Here is an 8,077-nt window from a genome sequence, read left to right as displayed (position 1 = left end):
GCGCGCAAAATGTACTTGAACCTCTCTCTCCGCGCAACTTCTCTCGCTTAGCGGTTTAGCGGTTTAAAAGGATAGTACCTTTAGCGAGCGGTCCAGCCGTTTAAAAGAAAAATTGAAAAGAGGGTGGGGGATGCAACACGAGGACTTCCCAGGGGGTCACCCATCCTAGTACTACTCTCGCCCAAGCACGCTTAACTTCGGAGTTCTGATGGGATCCGGTGCATTAGTGCTGGTATGATCGCATCCGTCACGTACTGCGCGCAAAATGTACTTGACCCTCTCTCTCCGCGCAACTTCTCTCGCTTAGCGGTTTAGCGGTTTAAAAGGATAGTACCCTTAGCGAGCGGTCCAGCGGTTTAAAAGAAAGATTAAAAAGAGGGTGGGGGATGCAACACGAGGACTTCCCAGGGGGTCACCCATCCTAGTACTACTCTCGCCCAAGCACGCTTAACTTCGGAGTTCTGATGGGATCCGGTGCATTAGTGCTGGTATGATCGCATCCGTCACGTACTGCGCGCAAAATGTACTTGACCCTCTCTCTCCGCGCAACTTCTCTCGCTTAGCGGTTTAGCGGTTTAAAAGGATAGTACCCTTAGCGAGCGGTCCAGCGGTTTAAAAGAAAGATTAAAAAGAGGGTGGGGGATGCAACACGAGGACTTCCCAGGGGGTCACCCATCCTAGTACTACTCTCGCCCAAGCACGCTTAACTTCGGAGTTCTGATGGGATCCGGTGCATTAGTGCTGGTATGATCGCATCCGTCACGTACTGCGCGCAAAATGTACTTGACCCTCTCTCTCCGCGCAACTTCTCTCGCTTAGCGGTTTAGCGGTTTAAAAGGATAGTACCCTTAGCGAGCGGTCCAGCGGTTTAAAAGAAAGATTAAAAAGAGGGTGGGGGATGCAACACGAGGACTTCCCAGGGGGTCACCCATCCTAGTACTACTCTCGCCCAAGCACGCTTAACTTCGGAGTTCTGATGGGATCCGGTGCATTAGTGCTGGTATGATCGCATCCGTCACGTACTGCGCGCAAAATGTACTTGACCCTCTCTCTCCGCGCAACTTCTCTCGCTTAGCGGTTTAGCGGTTTAAAAGGATAGTACCCTTAGCGAGCGGTCCAGCGGTTTAAAAGAAAGATTAAAAAGAGGGTGGGGGATGCAACACGAGGACTTCCCAGGGGGTCACCCATCCTAGTACTACTCTCGCCCAAGCACGCTTAACTTCGGAGTTCTGATGGGATCCGGTGCATTAGTGCTGGTATGATCGCATCCGTCACGTACTGCGCGCAAAATGTACTTGACCCTCTCTCTCCGCGCAACTTCTCTCGCTTAGCGGTTTAGCGGTTTAAAAGGATAGTACCCTTAGCGAGCGGTCCAGCGGTTTAAAAGAAAGATTAAAAAGAGGGTGGGGGATGCAACACGAGGACTTCCCAGGGGGTCACCCATCCTAGTACTACTCTCGCCCAAGCACGCTTAACTTCGGAGTTCTGATGGGATCCGGTGCATTAGTGCTGGTATGATCGCATCCGTCACGTACTGCGCGCAAAATGTACTTGACCCTCTCTCTCCGCGCAACTTCTCTCGCTTAGCGGTTTAGCGGTTTAAAAGGATAGTACCCTTAGCGAGCGGTCCAGCGGTTTAAAAGAAAGATTAAAAAGAGGGTGGGGGATGCAACACGAGGACTTCCCAGGGGGTCACCCATCCTAGTACTACTCTCGCCCAAGCACGCTTAACTTCGGAGTTCTGATGGGATCCGGTGCATTAGTGCTGGTATGATCGCATCCGTCACGTACTGCGCGCAAAATGTACTTGACCCTCTCTCTCCGCGCAACTTCTCTCGCTTAGCGGTTTAGCGGTTTAAAAGGATAGTACCCTTAGCGAGCGGTCCAGCGGTTTAAAAGAAAGATTAAAAAGAGGGTGGGGGATGCAACACGAGGACTTCCCAGGGGGTCACCCATCCTAGTACTACTCTCGCCCAAGCACGCTTAACTTCGGAGTTCTGATGGGATCCGGTGCATTAGTGCTGGTATGATCGCATCCGTCACGTACTGCGCGCAAAATGTACTTGACCCTCTCTCTCCGCGCAACTTCTCTCGCTTAGCGGTTTAGCGGTTTAAAAGGATAGTACCCTTAGCGAGCGGTCCAGCGGTTTAAAAGAAAGATTAAAAAGAGGGTGGGGGATGCAACACGAGGACTTCCCAGGGGGTCACCCATCCTAGTACTACTCTCGCCCAAGCACGCTTAACTTCGGAGTTCTGATGGGATCCGGTGCATTAGTGCTGGTATGATCGCATCCGTCACGTACTGCGCGCAAAATGTACTTGACCCTCTCTCTCCGCGCAACTTCTCTCGCTTAGCGGTTTAGCGGTTTAAAAGGATAGTACCCTTAGCGAGCGGTCCAGCGATTTAAAAGAAAAATTGAAAAAAGGGTGGGGGATGCAACACGAGGACTTCCCAGGGGGTCACCCATCCTAGTACTACTCTCGTCCAAGCACGCTTCACTTCGGAGTTCTGATGGGATCCGGTGCATTAGTGCTGGTATGATCGCATCCGTCATGTACTGCGCGCAAAATGTACTTGACCCTCTCTCTCCGCGCAACTTCTCTCGCTTAGCGGTTTAGAGGTTTAAAAGGATAGTATCCTTAACGAGCGGTCCAGCGGTTTAAAAGAAAAATTGAAAAGAGGGTGGGGGATGTAACACGAAGACTTCCTAGGGGGTCACCCATCCTAGTACTACTCTCGCCCAAGCACGCTTAACTTCGGAGTTCTGATGGGATGCGGTGCATTAGTGCTGGTATGATCGCATCCGTCATGTATTGCGCGCAAAATGTACTTGACCCTCTCTCTCCGCGCAACTTCTCTCCCTTAGCGGTTTAGCGGTTTAAAAGGATAGTATCCTTAACGAGCGGTCCAGCGGTTTAAAAGAAAAATTGAAAAGAGGGTGGGGGATGCAACACGAGGACTTCCCAGGGGGTCACCCATCCTAGTACTACTCTCGCCCAAGCACGCTTCACTTCGGAGTTCTGATAGGATCCGGTGCATTAGTGCTGGTATGATCGCATCCGTCATGTATTGCGCGCAAAATGTACTTGACCCTCTCTCTCCGCGCAACTTCTCTCGCTTAGCGGTTTAGCGGTTTAAAAGGATAGTATCCTTAGCGAGCGGTCCAGCGGTTTAAAAGAAAAATTAAAAAGAGAGTGGGGGATGCAACACGAGGACTTCCCAGGGGGTCACCGATCCTAGTACTACTCTCGCCCAAGCACGCTTGACTTCGGAGTTCTGATGGGATCCGGTGCATTAGTGCTGGTACGATCGCATCCGTCATGTATTGCGCGCAAAATGTACTAGACCCTCTCTCTCCGCGCAACTTCTCTCGCGTAGCGGTTTAGCGGTTTAAAAGGATAGTATCCTTAGCGAGCGGTCCAGCGGTTTAAAAGAAAAATTAAAAAGAGAGTGGGGGATGCAACACGAGGACTTCCCAGGGGGTCACCGATCCTAGTACTACTCTCGCCCAAGCACGCTTGACTTCGGAGTTCTGATGGGATCCGGTGCATTAGTGCTGGTACGATCGCATCCGTCATGTATTGCGCGCAAAATGTACTAGACCCTCTCTCTCCGCGCAACTTCTCTCGCGTAGCGGTTTAGCGGTTTAAAAGGATAGTATCCTTAGCGAGCGGTCCAGCGGTTTAAAAGAAAAATTAAAAAGAGAGTGGGGGATGCAACACGAGGACTTCCCAGGGGGTCACCGATCCTAGTACTACTCTCGCCCAAGCACGCTTGACTTCGGAGTTCTGATGGGATCCGGTGCATTAGTGCTGGTACGATCGCATCCGTCATGTATTGCGCGCAAAATGTACTTGACCCTCTCTCTCCGCGCAACTTCTCTCGCGTAGCGGTTTAGCGGTTTAAAAGGATAGTATCCTTAGCGAGCGGTCCAGCGGTTTAAAAGAAAAATTAAAAAGAGAGTGGGGGATGCAACACGAGGACTTCCCAGGGGGTCACCGATCCTAGTACTACTCTCGCCCAAGCACGCTTGACTTCGGAGTTCTGATGGGATCCGGTGCATTAGTGCTGGTATGATCGCATCCGTCATGTACTGCGCGCAAAATGTACTTGACCCTCTCTCTCCGCGCAACTTCTCTCGCTTAGCGGTTTAGCGGTTTAAAAGGATAGTATCCTTAGCGAGCGGTCCAGCGGTTTAAAAGAAAAATTAAAAAGAGAGTGGGGGATGCAACACGAGGACTTCCCAGGGGGTCACCCATCCTAGTACTACTCTCGCCCAAGCACGCTTCACTTCGGAGTTCTGATGGGATCCGGTGCATTAGTGCTGGTACGATCGCATCCGTCATGTATTGCGCGCAAAATGTACTAGACCCTCTCTCTCCGCGCAACTTCTCTCGCGTAGCGGTTTAGCGGTTTAAAAGGATAGTACCCTTAGCGAGCGGTCCAGCGGTTTAAAAGAAAAATTGAAAAGAGGGTGGGGGATGCAACACGAGGACTTCCCAGGGGGTCACCCATCCTAGTACTACTCTTGCCCAAGCACGCATAACTTCGGAGGGTCACCCATCCTCGGTGCATTAGTGCTGGTATGATCGCATCCGTCATGTACTGCGCGCAAAATGTACTTGACCCTCTCTCTCCGCGCAGCTTCTCTCGCTTAGCGGTTTAGAGGTTTAAAAGGATAGTATCCTTAACGAGCGGTCCAGCGGTTTAAAAGAAAAAATTGAAAAGAGGGTGGGGGATGTAACACGAAGACTTCCTAGGGGGTCACCCATCCTAGTACTACTCTCGCCCAAGCACGCTTAACTTCGGAGTTCTGATGGGATGCGGTGCATTAGTGCTGGTATGATCGCATCCGTCATGTACTGCGCGCAAAATGTACTTGACCCTCTCTCTCCGCGCAACTTCTCTCGCTTAGCGGTTTAGCGGTTTAAAAGGATAGTACCCTTAGCGAGCGGTCCAGCGGTTTAAAAGAAAAATTGAAAAGAGGGTGGGGGATGCAACACGAGGACTTCCTAGGGGGTCACCGATCCTAGTACTACTCTCGCCCAAGCACGCTTCACGTCGGAGTTCTGATGGGATCCGGTGCATTAGTGCTGGTATGATCGCATCGGTCATGTACTGCGCGCAAAATATACTTGAACCTCTCTCTCCGCGCAACTTCTCTCGCTTAGCGGTTTAGCGGTTTAAAAGGATAGTACCCTTAGCGAGCGGTCCAGCGGTTTAAAAGAAAAATTGAAAAGAGGGTGGGGGATGCAACACGAGGACTTCCTAGGGGGTCACCGATCCTAGTACTATTCTCGCCCAAGCACGCTTCACTTCGGAGTTCTGATGGGATCCGGTGCATTAGTGCTGGTATGATCGCATCGGTCATGTACTGCGCGCAAAATGTACTTGAACCTCTCTCTCCGCGCAACTTCTCTCGCTTAGCGGTTTAGCGGTTTAAAAGGATAGTACCCTTAGCGAGCGGTCCAGCGGTTTAAAAGAAAAATTGAAAAGAGGGTGGGGGATGCAACACGAGGACTTCCTAGGGGGTCACCGATCCTAGTACTACTCTCGCCCAAGCACGCTTCACTTCGGAGTTCTGATGGGATCCGGTGCATTAGTGCTGGTATGATCGCATCGGTCATGTACTGCGCGCAAAATGTACTTGAACCTCTCTCTCCGCGCAACTTCTCTCGTTTAGCGGTTTAGCGGTTTAAAAGGATAGTACCCTTAGCGAGCGGTCCAGCGGTTTAAAAGAAAAATTGAAAAGAGGGTGGGGGATGCAACACGAGGACTTCCCAGGGGGTCACCCATCCTAGTACTACTCTCGCCCAAGCACGCATAACTTCGGAGTTCTGATGGGATCCGGTGCATTAGTGATGGTATGATCACATCCGTCATGTACTGCGCGCAAAATGTACTTGACCCTCTCTCTCCACGCAACTTCTCTCGTTTAGCGGTTTAAAAGGATAGTATCCTTAGCGAGCGGTCCAGCGGTTTAAAAGAAAAAATTGAAAAGAGGGTGGGGGATGTAACACGAAGACTTCCTAGGGGGTCACCCATCCTAGTACTACTCTCGCCCAAGCACGCATAACTTCGGAGTTCTGATGGGATCCGGTGCATTAGTGATGGTATGATCACATCCGTCATGTACTGCGCGCAAAATGTACTTGACCCTCTCTCTCCACGCAACTTCTCTCGCTTAGCGGTTTAAAAGGATAGTATCCTTAGCGAGCGGTCCAGCGGTTTAAAAGAAAAAATTGAAAAGAGGGTGGGGGATGTAACACGAAGACTTCCTAGGGGGTCACCCATCCTAGTACTACTCTCGCCCAAGCACGCTTAACGTCGGAGTTCTGATGGGATGCGGTGCAATAGTGCTGGTATGATCGCATCCGTCATGTACTGCGCGCAAAATGTACTTGACCCTCTCTCTCCGCGCAACTTCCCTCCCTTAGCGGTTTAGCGGTTTAAAAGGATAGTATCCTTAGCGAGCGGTCCAGCGGTTTAAAAGAAAAAAATTGAAAAGAGGGTGGGGGATGTAACACGAAGACTTCCTAGGGGGTCACCCATCCTAGTACTACTCTCGCCCAAACACGCTTAACTTCGGAGTTCTGATGGGATGCGCTGCATTAGTGCTGGTATGATCGCATCCGTCATGTACTGCGCGCAAAATGTACTTGACCCTCTCTCTCCGCGCAACTTCTCTCGCTTAGCGGTTTAGCGGTTTAAAAGGATAGTATCCTTAGCGAGCGGTCCAGCGGTTTAAAAGAAAAAATTGAAAAGAGGGTGGGGGATGTAACACGAAGACTTCCTAGGGGGTCACCCATCCTAGTACTACTCTCGCCCAAGCACGCTTAACTTCGGAGTTCTGATGGGATGCGCTGCATTAGTGCTGGTATGATCGCATCCGTCATGTACTGCGCGCAAAATGTACTTGACCCTCTCTCTCCGCGCAACTTCTCTCGCTTAGCGGTTTAGCGGTTTAAAAGGATAGTACCCTTAGCGAGCGGTCCAGCGGTTTAAAAGAAAGATTAAAAAGAGGGTGGGGGATGCAACACGAGGACTTCCCAGGGGGTCACCCATCCTAGTACTACTCTCGCCCAAGCACGCTTAACTTCGGAGTTCTGATGGGATGCGGTGCATTAGTGCTGGTATGATCGCATCCGTCATGTACTGCGCGCAAAATGTACTTGACCCTCTGTCTCCGCGCAACTTCTCTCGCTTAGCGGTTTAGCGGTTTAAAAGGATAGTACCCTTAGCGAGCAGTCCAGCGGTTTAAAAGAAAAATTGAAAAGAGGGTGGGGGATGCAACACGAGGACTTCCCAGGGGGTCACCCATCCTAGTACTACTCTCGCCCAAGCAAGCTTTACTTCGGAATTCTGATGGGATCCGGTGCATTAGTGCTGGTACGATCGCATCCGTCATGTACTGCGCGCAAAATGTACTTGACCCTCTCTCTCCGCGCAACTTCTCTCGCTTAGCGGTTTAGCGGTTTAAAAGGATAGTACCCTTAGCGAGCAGTCCAGCGGTTTAAAAGAAAAATTGAAAAGAGGGTGGGGGATGCAACACAAGGACTTCCCAGAGGGTAACACATCCTAGTACTACTCTCGCCCAAGCACGCTTAACTTCGGAGTTCTGATGGGATCCGGTGCATTAGTGCTGGTATGATCGCATCCGTCATGTACTGCGCGCAAAATGTACTTGACCCTCTCTCTCCGCGCAACTTCTCTCGCTTAGCGGTTTAGCGGTTTAAAAGGATAGTACCCTTAGCGAGCGGTCCAGCGGTTTAAAAGAAAAATTGAAAAGAGGGTGGGGGATGCAACACGAGGACTTCCCAGGGGGTCACCCATCCTAGTACTACTCTCGCCCAAGCACGCTTCACTTCGGAGTTCTGATGGGATCCGGTGCATTAGTGCTGGTATGATCGCATCCGTCATGTACTGCGCGCAAAATGTACTTGACCCTCTCTCTCCGCGCAACTTCTCTCGCTTAGCGGTTTAGCGGTTTAAAAGGATAGTACCCTTAGTGAGCGGTCCAGCGATTTAAAAGAAAAATTGAAAAGAGGGTGGGGGATGCAACACGAGGACTTCCCA

General features: G+C 50.9%; 30 non-coding genes and 1 pseudogene across 30 annotated transcripts; all 31 read right to left on the bottom strand.

Moving 5' to 3' along the window:
- Positions 1 to 127: 127 nt before the first annotated feature.
- Positions 128 to 246, bottom strand: LOC116008906. Its single transcript, XR_004096254.1, has one exon. It is a non-coding gene; the product is annotated as a 5S ribosomal RNA (ribosomal RNA).
- A 137-nt stretch (positions 247 to 383) lies between these two features.
- Positions 384 to 502, bottom strand: LOC116008788. Its single transcript, XR_004096146.1, has one exon. It is a non-coding gene; the product is annotated as a 5S ribosomal RNA (ribosomal RNA).
- A 137-nt stretch (positions 503 to 639) lies between these two features.
- LOC116008671 lies at positions 640 to 758 on the bottom strand. The gene has a single exon (XR_004096038.1). It is a non-coding gene; the product is annotated as a 5S ribosomal RNA (ribosomal RNA).
- A 137-nt stretch (positions 759 to 895) lies between these two features.
- Positions 896 to 1,014, bottom strand: LOC116008554. Its single transcript, XR_004095929.1, has one exon. It is a non-coding gene; the product is annotated as a 5S ribosomal RNA (ribosomal RNA).
- A 137-nt stretch (positions 1,015 to 1,151) lies between these two features.
- On the bottom strand, positions 1,152 to 1,270 carry LOC116008435. Its single transcript, XR_004095819.1, has one exon. It is a non-coding gene; the product is annotated as a 5S ribosomal RNA (ribosomal RNA).
- A 137-nt stretch (positions 1,271 to 1,407) lies between these two features.
- On the bottom strand, positions 1,408 to 1,526 carry LOC116008317. Its single transcript, XR_004095708.1, has one exon. It is a non-coding gene; the product is annotated as a 5S ribosomal RNA (ribosomal RNA).
- Positions 1,527 to 1,663: 137 nt separating this feature from the next.
- Positions 1,664 to 1,782, bottom strand: LOC116008200. The gene has a single exon (XR_004095597.1). It is a non-coding gene; the product is annotated as a 5S ribosomal RNA (ribosomal RNA).
- A 137-nt stretch (positions 1,783 to 1,919) lies between these two features.
- Positions 1,920 to 2,038, bottom strand: LOC116008084. The gene has a single exon (XR_004095484.1). It is a non-coding gene; the product is annotated as a 5S ribosomal RNA (ribosomal RNA).
- Positions 2,039 to 2,175: 137 nt separating this feature from the next.
- LOC116009501 lies at positions 2,176 to 2,294 on the bottom strand. Its single transcript, XR_004096762.1, has one exon. It is a non-coding gene; the product is annotated as a 5S ribosomal RNA (ribosomal RNA).
- Positions 2,295 to 2,431: 137 nt separating this feature from the next.
- LOC116008223 lies at positions 2,432 to 2,550 on the bottom strand. Its single transcript, XR_004095619.1, has one exon. It is a non-coding gene; the product is annotated as a 5S ribosomal RNA (ribosomal RNA).
- Positions 2,551 to 2,687: 137 nt separating this feature from the next.
- Positions 2,688 to 2,806, bottom strand: LOC116008786. Its single transcript, XR_004096144.1, has one exon. It is a non-coding gene; the product is annotated as a 5S ribosomal RNA (ribosomal RNA).
- A 137-nt stretch (positions 2,807 to 2,943) lies between these two features.
- Positions 2,944 to 3,062, bottom strand: LOC116008308. Its single transcript, XR_004095699.1, has one exon. It is a non-coding gene; the product is annotated as a 5S ribosomal RNA (ribosomal RNA).
- Positions 3,063 to 3,199: 137 nt separating this feature from the next.
- On the bottom strand, positions 3,200 to 3,318 carry LOC116008613. Its single transcript, XR_004095985.1, has one exon. It is a non-coding gene; the product is annotated as a 5S ribosomal RNA (ribosomal RNA).
- A 137-nt stretch (positions 3,319 to 3,455) lies between these two features.
- On the bottom strand, positions 3,456 to 3,574 carry LOC116008612. Its single transcript, XR_004095984.1, has one exon. It is a non-coding gene; the product is annotated as a 5S ribosomal RNA (ribosomal RNA).
- Positions 3,575 to 3,711: 137 nt separating this feature from the next.
- Positions 3,712 to 3,830, bottom strand: LOC116008611. Its single transcript, XR_004095983.1, has one exon. It is a non-coding gene; the product is annotated as a 5S ribosomal RNA (ribosomal RNA).
- A 137-nt stretch (positions 3,831 to 3,967) lies between these two features.
- Positions 3,968 to 4,086, bottom strand: LOC116008461. The gene has a single exon (XR_004095843.1). It is a non-coding gene; the product is annotated as a 5S ribosomal RNA (ribosomal RNA).
- Positions 4,087 to 4,223: 137 nt separating this feature from the next.
- On the bottom strand, positions 4,224 to 4,342 carry LOC116008244. Its single transcript, XR_004095639.1, has one exon. It is a non-coding gene; the product is annotated as a 5S ribosomal RNA (ribosomal RNA).
- Positions 4,343 to 4,479: 137 nt separating this feature from the next.
- On the bottom strand, positions 4,480 to 4,598 carry LOC116009031 (annotated as a pseudogene).
- Positions 4,599 to 4,736: 138 nt separating this feature from the next.
- LOC116008785 lies at positions 4,737 to 4,855 on the bottom strand. Its single transcript, XR_004096143.1, has one exon. It is a non-coding gene; the product is annotated as a 5S ribosomal RNA (ribosomal RNA).
- A 137-nt stretch (positions 4,856 to 4,992) lies between these two features.
- Positions 4,993 to 5,111, bottom strand: LOC116008824. The gene has a single exon (XR_004096179.1). It is a non-coding gene; the product is annotated as a 5S ribosomal RNA (ribosomal RNA).
- Positions 5,112 to 5,248: 137 nt separating this feature from the next.
- LOC116008793 lies at positions 5,249 to 5,367 on the bottom strand. The gene has a single exon (XR_004096150.1). It is a non-coding gene; the product is annotated as a 5S ribosomal RNA (ribosomal RNA).
- Positions 5,368 to 5,504: 137 nt separating this feature from the next.
- Positions 5,505 to 5,623, bottom strand: LOC116008731. Its single transcript, XR_004096093.1, has one exon. It is a non-coding gene; the product is annotated as a 5S ribosomal RNA (ribosomal RNA).
- Positions 5,624 to 5,760: 137 nt separating this feature from the next.
- On the bottom strand, positions 5,761 to 5,879 carry LOC116008608. The gene has a single exon (XR_004095980.1). It is a non-coding gene; the product is annotated as a 5S ribosomal RNA (ribosomal RNA).
- Positions 5,880 to 6,009: 130 nt separating this feature from the next.
- Positions 6,010 to 6,128, bottom strand: LOC116008812. The gene has a single exon (XR_004096167.1). It is a non-coding gene; the product is annotated as a 5S ribosomal RNA (ribosomal RNA).
- Positions 6,129 to 6,258: 130 nt separating this feature from the next.
- LOC116008892 lies at positions 6,259 to 6,377 on the bottom strand. The gene has a single exon (XR_004096242.1). It is a non-coding gene; the product is annotated as a 5S ribosomal RNA (ribosomal RNA).
- Positions 6,378 to 6,516: 139 nt separating this feature from the next.
- Positions 6,517 to 6,635, bottom strand: LOC116008957. Its single transcript, XR_004096302.1, has one exon. It is a non-coding gene; the product is annotated as a 5S ribosomal RNA (ribosomal RNA).
- A 138-nt stretch (positions 6,636 to 6,773) lies between these two features.
- LOC116008901 lies at positions 6,774 to 6,892 on the bottom strand. The gene has a single exon (XR_004096251.1). It is a non-coding gene; the product is annotated as a 5S ribosomal RNA (ribosomal RNA).
- A 137-nt stretch (positions 6,893 to 7,029) lies between these two features.
- Positions 7,030 to 7,148, bottom strand: LOC116008378. Its single transcript, XR_004095765.1, has one exon. It is a non-coding gene; the product is annotated as a 5S ribosomal RNA (ribosomal RNA).
- Positions 7,149 to 7,285: 137 nt separating this feature from the next.
- On the bottom strand, positions 7,286 to 7,404 carry LOC116008690. The gene has a single exon (XR_004096056.1). It is a non-coding gene; the product is annotated as a 5S ribosomal RNA (ribosomal RNA).
- Positions 7,405 to 7,541: 137 nt separating this feature from the next.
- Positions 7,542 to 7,660, bottom strand: LOC116008546. Its single transcript, XR_004095921.1, has one exon. It is a non-coding gene; the product is annotated as a 5S ribosomal RNA (ribosomal RNA).
- A 137-nt stretch (positions 7,661 to 7,797) lies between these two features.
- LOC116008119 lies at positions 7,798 to 7,916 on the bottom strand. Its single transcript, XR_004095518.1, has one exon. It is a non-coding gene; the product is annotated as a 5S ribosomal RNA (ribosomal RNA).
- Between the last annotated feature and the right edge of the window lie 161 nt (positions 7,917 to 8,077).

The sequence above is a fragment of the Ipomoea triloba genome, chromosome 16 (genome assembly GCF_003576645.1).
Source record: "Ipomoea triloba cultivar NCNSP0323 chromosome 16, ASM357664v1".
NCBI classification, from domain to species: domain Eukaryota; kingdom Viridiplantae; phylum Streptophyta; class Magnoliopsida; order Solanales; family Convolvulaceae; genus Ipomoea; species Ipomoea triloba.
The sequence above is the reverse complement of the archived record's forward strand: the minus strand, read 5'-3'. Positions and strand labels throughout refer to the sequence as shown.